Source organism: Vicia villosa, unplaced genomic scaffold (genome assembly GCF_029867415.1).
Source record: "Vicia villosa cultivar HV-30 ecotype Madison, WI unplaced genomic scaffold, Vvil1.0 ctg.003793F_1_1, whole genome shotgun sequence".
NCBI lineage: Eukaryota > Viridiplantae > Streptophyta > Magnoliopsida > Fabales > Fabaceae > Vicia > Vicia villosa.
The window spans coordinates 79921-90677 of NW_026706301.1; the positions used below are offsets into that span (position 1 = coordinate 79921).

The 10757-nt window shown below is 33.4% G+C and overlaps 1 long non-coding RNA gene across 2 annotated transcripts; it reads right to left on the bottom strand.

Moving 5' to 3' along the window:
- Positions 1–2827: 2827 nt before the first annotated feature.
- Positions 2828–7040, bottom strand: LOC131641511 (uncharacterized). 2 transcript variants are annotated; one of them, XR_009295563.1, is made up of 7 exons: positions 6727–7040; positions 5859–5971; positions 5007–5087; positions 4800–4896; positions 4621–4694; positions 4426–4511; positions 2828–3135 (listed from the first exon to the last, which is right to left on the bottom strand). It is a non-coding gene; the product is annotated as an uncharacterized LOC131641511 (long non-coding RNA). The 2 variants fall into 2 exon arrangements; XR_009295562.1 differs by having other exon boundaries at positions 5859–7040.
- Positions 7041–10757: the final 3717 nt, after the last annotated feature.

Here is a 10757-nt window from a genome sequence, read left to right on the forward strand (position 1 = left end):
ACATTTTCTTCTCAATAATGTTTTGTTGATTGAATAATTACTGTTATTGTGGGAATAGAATAAAACAAGGAAAAGAGACTAATAGTGTTAACCACCATTGTAAATGAGAATTTTTGTAGATAATCAAAGAGCCTTTTAAGATCTTATTTATTGATGGAAATTTTTCTTTATCCGAAGAGTGCATCACTTATTTTTATATTTATTACTTAAAGAAGTAAACTAGTAAATCTTGGGATATATTGTGTATGTGTATTGAAATTTACAATAATTTTGCCACCTCGAATTCTAATACTAGAATTCCTATTTACAGCATTTGTATAAATAATCGTCTTCAACGTTCGACTAACTTCCAATGAACACGTCATTCTTGCATGTTTCACCTACCTTCGATCGATCTCCACGTGTCTCTGGCACTTTTGGATAAGATAAAAAACAGTTACTACGTTTGATTTTGAAATTGACTCAGTCGATTATCCTTCGATCCGTCGAACTAGCCATCTTCAAACCTTTGGAATTTTTGCTAAGTTTCTAATAAAAAATCTCATCAAGTCGAACATTGAACACTTCGCTTTAAACTTGCCTTTGGGCAAAAAGTATAAAACCTTGTTTAATTTTATGCTTGTGCATAATTTTTTACCACTTCCTCTTGTCGAGTTACCAAAGTAAAAAAATTTGGCTAACAAATTATCCTCTGAAAATGCCACTTTCGATTCATTTCGAGAGATAGGTGGCATTTTTGAAGATCCATCACTATTTTAAGTTGTGCTCTGACGTCACTACCATCATGACTACCTATTAAAACATCTTTTTGAGACGTGTGAAGTTAGAGAAAATCATCATGGTTCTGATTTCCTAGGAGATCGTGGGCCACACGGAGTCTCAACTTCTTTTTTTCTCGCCTATCGTGGGACACTTGACAAAATATTTTTTGATTTTCTTGAAAAAAAAAAGAAAAAACGAAAATTTTTCCCTAAAGTTATAAATAGCTTTCTTCTCCATTTTATCTCTTTTCTCTCACTTTCTCTTCTATCTTCACCAAAAAAGTTTAGAGAACTTCAAGCTTTTTCTTTGCAAAAGCTTTAAATATTTTTTATAATCTTTAGTCGTTTCAACTCAAATGGCGCCCAAATAAACTTCAAAACCACAGATACCTCTTGATGCATCTATTAGAACGTCCATTCTTGCTGTAAATTAGCTGTTTGTTTCTGCACCTCCGCTTAAGGGAAAAAAAACACTAATCTCCAAAGCAACTGTTTGTTTCTGATACTACCCATGCTTTTTTAGGCCCTTTCCCTCGTCTTAACATGAATATAGAAAAGGTTAATCAGATTTTCCCTTGTTATGAACATTATACCAAACCTTTTGCGGGTTTAAACAAACCTTTAGACTTCACATATATGTCATGACACATTTTTGTTTCGCCCCATATATTGATCATTCGAACTATATTGATTGGCTAAATAAGGTAGAAGCAGCTAAAAAAGGATAAACCTGGAAAGACCAAGGTCTTTTCGACTTGATTCAACTATCTAAGTGTTAGTTGAAGATTTCGATAGGCGAATACAATTTGTTAGCTGATTATTTTGATAGGTGAATATGTGATGTTCTAAGTATTATGCTTCGAAGTATAACCATGAAGAGTGGCTTTGTAAGGCAATTTCGAGCTTCTTTATATAGAGAAGATTTTACCATGTCGAAGTGGAGTCCAAGTTGAAATGTCTTCGAAGTTGAAGAAACAAAAGACTTAGAATATTTCAGGATATTTGGAAGTTACGCTTCGACAACCACGTTGGTCACGCTTCAGAATTTCAAGCGGGAAGGTTTTGAAATTCAAAGTAATTTATTTTAGCCAGAGGGACACGTGGAAGTCTCAGAGAAGCGGAGCGCGTGCAGAAGGAAAACATGGCATTTGGTTAGAGAAAGACCGTTAGGATCAAATTAGTATAAATAGGAGTCTTTGTGTTAGGATTCGGGGGTGTTCACTTTGTACAAAATCACTCAATATACTCAAAGTACCATCGTAAAGAAACGAATTTGCAGAGAATGTACGTATAAGAAACACCATTTTTATCTTTTCAGCGTTATTTACTTTATCAATGCAAAGTTCTTTTCATACTTTTTCGAAGTCCTTTACTTTCTAGGCGAAATCTCTAGTTTTAGGATCATTTATATGTTTTTATACTTTTATTTAGTTTTTACAATTGAATCCTTTATTTCAGTCATTTAATCGAAACCATTTCAATCTACATTCTCTATAGTTATAAACATTTAAGGAACTTTCAACACCTTTGTTAAATAAATAGAACATGGATTCAATTACAAGTGTAATAACCAAAACTTAAACACATTTCATAGGATCAATCTAGTCAATCCTGTAAGTTACCAAATAATTCAATTTGAAAGATCTTTAATAGCGTTTTTTTCTGTTTTTGATAGCACTTAAAAGTGCTATTAACCGCGCCGCTATTGTAAATATTTTTTGTTTAATAGCACTTTAAAAGCGCTATTAAAATACTAATTTTTAATAGCGTTTTTTCTTAAGCGCTACTGAAGTGGATATTTTACACGTTTTTTGAATACTTTTGATAGCACTTTCAAACTAAGCGCTATTATAGACACATATTTGATAGCACTTTCAAACAAAGCGCTAATATATGTCACATGTTTAATAGCACTTTCAAAGAAAGCCCTAATATATGGCATATGTTTGATAGCCCTTTATCTTAAAAGTGCTATTATAGGACGTTTCATTAATAGCACTCTTTACAAAATGCTATTGTAGTACATTTTATAATTTTTTCTGTACACAAATATTGGTGTACAAATATCAAAAAGTTGCATTCAATTCAATACCAAATAACACTTTAGTTACTCATTGAATACATATGATCTATCAGTACCAAATATTTTAAATCAAATCCACTTGTTCATAAATATCACAACAAGGTCTAAAAAAGTACTTTACAACAATGACATGTTCACTCCATGGCTACTAGCAAAATTGAGTTCTATTAGTCCTACAAACTCATATACCAATATAATATAACATAAGTTAAAATTAGTAAAGGTCTCTCAAAGATTTAAACTATGATAATTATTGGGAAGAAACCACTTAGATTGTTATAAGAGAGGTCCCTGCATAGATGTTCAATTCAAAATGGTTAATATAAAAGAAGTCCCTACATAAATGTTCAACTCTAAATGGTTAATATAAAAGAGGTCTCTATATATATTTTCAACTAAAAATGGATAACATAAAATAAGAACAAAAGCATTTCAAAATTAAGTAGAGATAGAAGAATAATCATGTGTATTGTTCTTGTCCAATGAGCCATAATTCATTTAGTATATTTATATTTTTAAAGTCGTAATGGATTCTTATAAAATTTATAATTTTTAAGTAAAAAAAATAGTCTTAGTTTACTTATCACATAAAAGAGTAACACTTTCATATATATATATATATATATATATATATATATATATATATATATATATATATATATATATATATATATATATATATATATATATATATATATATATATATATATATATATATATATATATATATATATATATATATATATATATATATATATATATATATATATATATATATATATATATATATATATATATATATATATATATATATATATATATATATATATATATATATATATCATCTATGCTAACAATGCTAAGTATAAATAATAAAACCATTTCAAGACACATAATTAAGTATAAATGCAATGAAAGGCAAAAACATGAACAACAATGGAATAGACGAGAAATTCCTGATGCATATGAAATTACGGTCTTTTACTAACTTTCCAAAAAAAATCAAAATTTGAGTTTAAAGGAGCATGTACCTGAATTCAGCATGCACCACCTGCACCATTCTTCACAAAGGAATACATAAAGTCTTTTTCATGATTGAGAAAATAAACAAAAATGGTTTAGAAGTGAAAGTTGAATAGGGAAGCTTGAGTTACAATTCTCACAAGCATACATTATTTTTACTATAAGCTAGTATAGGATAATTAATGGTACATAAATGACTTATTATTTTCTTGTGATTGAATACATTAATAAATTACTGGTGGATGATAATTGTGTTTATCACCGTTTTTGTGATTGTGTTCGTTGTTTGTTAGGATTCCATTTAATGAGCCTCTAAAGAACCACTTGTTTTCATGCTTGCAATTCAGCAAAGTTGTCTTACTACTAAGAACCATTATTAGAAGGTAACGTCTCATACTACTAATCTTCAAAGGCAACAGGCCTCTAATAGTCTCGCGAGACATTGATCGGTGCATATTAATGAACTGAAGATTGTGGAGATGCCCTTATAGCTGAGCTTAGATACATATTTGCCTCATAATACATAAAAAGAAAATATGAGGTCAAGGAAAAACTCACCGAAAACATCATCCTAATTTGACGCATCAAGTGCACACAATTCTTTGATTTCTTCCTGCCATTTTTCGACTTGCTCCGTGTGAATTCTGCATATTAAAAATTAAAAGAAACATACCATAAATTGTCAAAAACTAACAGTACTAAAAGTGAAGATAGTTCCAGATTTGAATGTTGAATGGTAAATTCATATCTCACATAATCAGTTTCTCTTCAAATTCATTACAGAGATCCTTAAACATTGTGTTTCCTCATTCTATGAGCTCAGATACCTAGAAGCAATCCATAATTAAACATTTCAAGAAGTTGAAATTCATCTAAAGTATGATTTCAAGCTTAAAACAGTGAGTAACTAACTATATTTAGCAAATAGATACCCTCTGTGCAAAATTCTCAATCTTCTCGAAACAAGTGAAATATTGAGTTCCATATCTTCAAATCCAATGAGGTTAGTCTCAAATCCTTCATCCTGTACTGCTTCATCTCCAATAGTTTCATGTACATGTTTATTGTTAAAATAAAAACAAATGAAATCTCAAATGATGTTGAAAATGCAGTAAAGCATCAAAGATGAAAACAAATACCTCAGCAAGTTTCATACTTTCCTTGCAGATCCACTATCCATGCTTCCCTTTTGAGTTGACATTGCTTAATTAAGCTTACAGCTACAATTACAAAATCAGTTTTAATTAGTTTCTAGGTTACATAAATTTCTTAACTAAGATTAGTTTATTGCTATATACAAGCATGATAAATCAGAAAATTAACAAAATTGAGACTACGTAGTTAATCGCGGCCATAATCAGCGTGTTCGCGGAGGTGCGGAGGGAAGCGGCCGCTTAGAAGCATTTCACGAGAACAGAACGCGCGCATCACTGTCGCGACTGCCTCTCACAGCGCATGTAGCTTCCGTCGCGGCCGCATGAAATGCATTTCACGGCACATGTAGGTTCTAAAAACTTCATATTTCACTTTAAAATAGTAATTTGTACATAAGAGAGACATCAAAATTTGTACATAAGAGAGACATCTGAATTTGCTAAAAGCATCAGACAATGATTTGAACCGGAGCCTAAGCATTATGAGTGTCCTTATCTGAAACCATAAACAAATGGATTTATCTGAGCAGGGAGGAAAATATTTTGTTTGATAAATAATCTATTTACAAAATTGAAGAATGGCTTAGTTTCATATCTTATTTCTACGAATGACAATCATTCCAATCTCTCATGTTTTAAACTTCAACTCCATTCATGCATATCCTTAGTTTCCACATATAACATCAACTGTTCTGATGTTCTTGTGATATTGAAAAATCACACATAAGGAAACAACTCAAATAGTTAAAACAAAAAGCAAAAGTTGAGACATATATATAAGTATAAAATGGATAAACTATGCAAATCTGCTACAGCCATAGCAAAAATAAAACATACTTCTGAGGACAGTGACTTTAACACTCAAGAAAATTAAGTAGTCACAATATGAAACTCCTCAAAGCCTTCCAAGCAGCGTTCTTCATGTTGTGTACTCCAAGTTGAATTTGAATCTGTCAAAACAACAAAGATTATTCAAATCTAGATATCAGTAAAATTTGAATCAAGCAGTGCCACGGTTACATTCAAAACTCATGAAAGATAGGGAATTTTAATCCACCTTAATCCCTCATTTTACCATTCAGCTCACGATTCCAAAGTCTCACAATTCACAACCCAAGAAGCTTGGAAAATAAGGACCCTTAGCCACATCACTCCATGATTTCTCAGTATTCCTTCAACTCTTAAATTCTCTCCAATTGATTCAATCTGACTCATCAAATTCAAGTCACAGAGTCAAGTCTCAACCCCTGACTTTTCTCAGTCCACCTCTCCACCTAAACACTCTTTAACCCTCAATTATCTCAGTCCAACCTTAACTCCCTAAATTCACTCAGTTCACCCTCAGCTCCTAATATTTCTGAGTCAAGACACTCCCTTACTTTTCTCAAGTCTCACACGAACAGGGATATTTTCCATCAGTATATAATTACTTGGTTATGAACACAAAGGGACATCGAATTTCATCTGCATAAAAAACAACCGAGCCCTAATTTCTCACTCAACAAAAGTCTCCCAAAACCTATTCACTTAAAGCTCTCACTACCGAGTAATTGATGTTTCACCCTAAAGCTTGAAATTACTCAGAGCTCAGCCCCTGCGTACCGAAAATTTCCAACAGCTACAACACAATAACTAACAGCAGAAAAGTTCGCAAAAGAGGAAGAGAAGCAGATTAACAAAAACGAAGGAGAAAAAGGAAACTCACCGAAGAGACTCGCCGGCGCCGTCGAACCAGGTACTTTGAACCATTCCCTTCACGTTTTTTCCATGCCATGTCGTGTGCATCTGTGTGTATAATCGTAGATCCAATATGATTTGTTAATTAGCTTCAGGAATAACGTTCAATTTAGGATTATTTTTTAAATTTAGGGTTCAAAGTTTAATCTTATTTGGAGGGTTTAAGCTTGGAATTAGGAGAATCCAAAGCCATATCTGGGAACATGATGTCGAAGATGAAGAAAAATCAGTGAGTTTTGGCGATGAAGAAGATTAAGGGCCTTTGGTGGTGAATGGCCAAAATTATGCGCAAAACTGAAAAAGTATCCCCCAAAAACGTGTTTTGGTTTTTTATTTTATTTTAATAATTATTTTATTATTTTATTAATTATAAAATATAAGAACAGTAGCGCTTTCAGTATAAACGCTAACATAGAATGTTTTAATATTAACGCTTCCCAAAACAATGCTATCTTAGTGAATAAAAGTAATAGCGTTTTTCCCAAAGTGCTATCTTAGTGTATAAAATTAATAGCGATTTGAGAAAAGCGCTATCTTACTAAAGTTTAATAATAGCGTTTTTTCACAAAGTGCTATCAAAATCATATTGTATGCGTTTTATAATAGCGCACAATCAGGAAGTGCTATTATAGATGTGTTTTTTCTTTTTTAATAGCACTTTTTTTAAAAGTGCTATTAAATTAGGCGATACAAAATATCAATTTTGGCGTAGTGAGACTAGCGATTGTTTTACCAAAAATCAGTGTAAACAAATTGGCACGCCTAGTGGGACCGTGTCGAAGTTTGAAACTTACTTTTTTGAGTACACCTTCAGTATGAATGTCTGTTTTTGTTGGTTATCTTTAGAGTACACCTTCATTGTTGTTGTTGTATGAACCTTAGAAGTGGTAAAATAGCCAACAGTGACCAACCAGTACCTAAAAGAAAATACACAAGGAAGATGGTTAATACATCTAGCCATGGTGGGGAACAAAACCCTCCCCAGGGATCAGGCACAATCGTTTCTAGTTCGACGGATGCATCTACCGCGATCCTCAGTTCATAGGATATTCTTTTCTCTTTATCAAGAATTGTTGGCATTTTCTTAGAGATAATTTTATTAATTTCTTTAATGGTAGAGCTCTTTCCAAGGCAATTACTTCCTCCTTCTTGGGCTTGATTCCGAAGTTGCAAAACCCATTATGCTTGAATGATTATAAACCTATTTGCTTTGTGAGATTTATGTACAAAGCGATGGCTAAACTATAGGCAAGTAGATTGAAAAGTGTATTGCATTCTATAATATCTCCTTGTCAAAGTGCGTTTTTTCCCGGTAGACGATTGTTGGATGGAGTTTTAGTTGCTAACGAGTTTGTGGATTATGCGAGGAAAAAAGGTACTAGTAGCACTCTTTTTAAAGTTGATTTTGAAAAAGCATACGATAAAGTGAGTTGGAACTTCTTGAGGTACATGGTGAAGAAGATGGGTTTCAGAACCAAATGGCAGAGGTGGATGAAGTTATTGATTTTTAATAGCAACATGTCGGTTCTTGTTAATGACAGTCCCACTAGGGAGTTTGGGGTTTCTAGAGGTTTGAGACCAGGTGATTCGCTATCACCTTTTCTTTATGTGATAGTGGCGGAAGGTCTAACGGGTTAGTTAGGAAATCCATCGAGGTTGGGATTTTGAGAGACTTGCTATAAACGGCTCTTGTTGGGTGGATATTCTTTAATTTGCGGATGACATTTTAATAGTGGGAGAAGGTTCTTGGAAACAATTTTGGGCGATAAAAGTAGTTCTTCGGGCGTTTGAACTTGTGTCGGGTCTCGGTATTCATTATCATAAGAGTAAATTGATTGGAATTAATACTTCTAACAATTTTTTCGAGGCCGCTTCTTTTTTCTCTCTTGTAAGGTGAAGGAGAGAAATTTCTATTTCCTTGGCATTCCCATAGGTTTTAATCCAAGGAAGGAGTCGACATGGAATCCTCTTTTGTCAAAGATGAAGAATTGTTTGGAGGAGTGGACAAATCGATTTCTAAACTTGGGAGGTAGGATCACTCTTTTGAAGTCTATTTTGAGCTCCTTAGCAATATTCACCATGTTTTTTTTATAAAATGTCGGCGAAAGTGGTGAAAAAGATTACTAGGATCCAAAGTAACTTTTTGTGGGGGGGCTTGGAGGAAAGAAGGAAGATTCAATGGGTGAGTTGGAAGGATGTCAATTTACCATTTGAGAAAGGGGGATTGGAGGTGAAAAATATTGCGATGTTCAATTTAGCTCTTCTTAACAAATGGAGATGGCGGATTTTGCAAGGTAAATTTTCACTTTGGTTTGACATTTTAAAAGCTTGTTATGGAGATTTATCATCTCAAATTTTTTGTGGTGTTGAAGGAAAATTTTCTTCTTCTTAACTTAATAAGGAGTTTGATAAGAAGGATATGGGAATTATGCTTATCTCAAGAGGCATACCTACAAAAGATTCTCGACAAGTTTGGTATGTCGAATTCAAAGCCTGTTGCGACTCCAATAAACCTTCAATTCAAGCTGAGTAATGACTAGTGTCCCAGTACTGATGTCGAAAGAGCCTATATGAATAGCATCCCATATGCTAATATAGTTGGTTCTTTGATGTATGCTATGGTCTGTACTAGACCTGATATAGCATATGTCGTAAGTCTTGTAAGCAGGTACATGGAAAATCTTAGAAAGGCTCACTGGCAAGCATTGAAGTGGATTTAAAGTTATATAAATAGGTCTCTGAATAGGGTCCTAATTTATGGTAGAGCTCTGAGTGAAGATAGTAAAGCAGTAATCGAAGGATATGTCGACTCTGATTATGCAGGTTGTATGGATTCTAGAAAATCTATTTCTGGATATGTTTTCACTATGTTTGGCACAAATTAGTTGGAAAACAATAATTTAGAAGGTTGTTTCTCTAGCAACCACTGAAGCGGAATATATTACCTTAACTGAAGCTGTGAAAGAAGCATTGTGGCTTGAAGGTTTTGCAAAGGAGCTGAAACTTCAAGGTCGAGGTATCACTGTTAAATGTGATAGTCAAAGTCCAATACACCTGTCGAAGAACTCCGCATATCATGAGCGAACTAAGCACATCGATGTGAGATTACATTTCGTCAGAGGAGTAATCGAGCGTGGATAAGTCCAAGTGCTGAAGGTTTTGACAGATCACAATTCTGCTGATATGATCACCAACACATTGCCGAGTTGCAAGTTTTTCCACTGTATGCAGTTGATAATGCTGCATGAAGAAAGCTAGTTTGTTCCCTTGATGTTTTAGAGTTAGGTCCAAAGTGGAGATTTGTGAGATATTAGATCGAACTCTAGTATGGTTGAAGGGTAGCTGGTGTCAAAATGTGCATGTTGTAGTCGAAGACGGGTCTAGCATGCAAGTGTTGAAGATGCTAGGGTTGTTAGCATGTTAAATTAGGTTTTCGTGTTTAAACCCTAATTTGTTAAGTTAGCTTGTTTATTAAGTTATCTTGTTTATTAAGTTAGCTTGTGTAATGGGCCTTGTGGAAAAATCCCATTAGTTTAGTATGTTAGGTTTTATTATAAATAGCATCATTGCATACTGCAAATCCTAATATATGGTGAGAGGGTTATTTGTTATTCTTGTAACTTGTAATCTTGTTTAAATAAAAATGAAAGAATAGTAGTTATAACCAATTATTGTTATTCTTCTTGCCTTCCCTAATTCCCTATTATACTTTATTCTTGACATCGTTTTTCACAATATTTTCATTTGTAATTTATGCCTACAAACTATGAACAACGCTTTCGCACGATAACTTGGATACCTTGAAAGTTTGATTCCAAGGTCTATTTATAGGAGGGGTTTCATTTTCTAACGTCCATAGGTCATGTGCGAGTAGTGGAGAAAACTGGGAGAAACCTCCAAATTAGTGCTGTTAGTGGGGGGTTACTTTTCTCGACTGTGCAAAAAATGGGGATCGCCACCCAGCCTTGGCGAACACCCTGAACCAAATACTTGATTTTA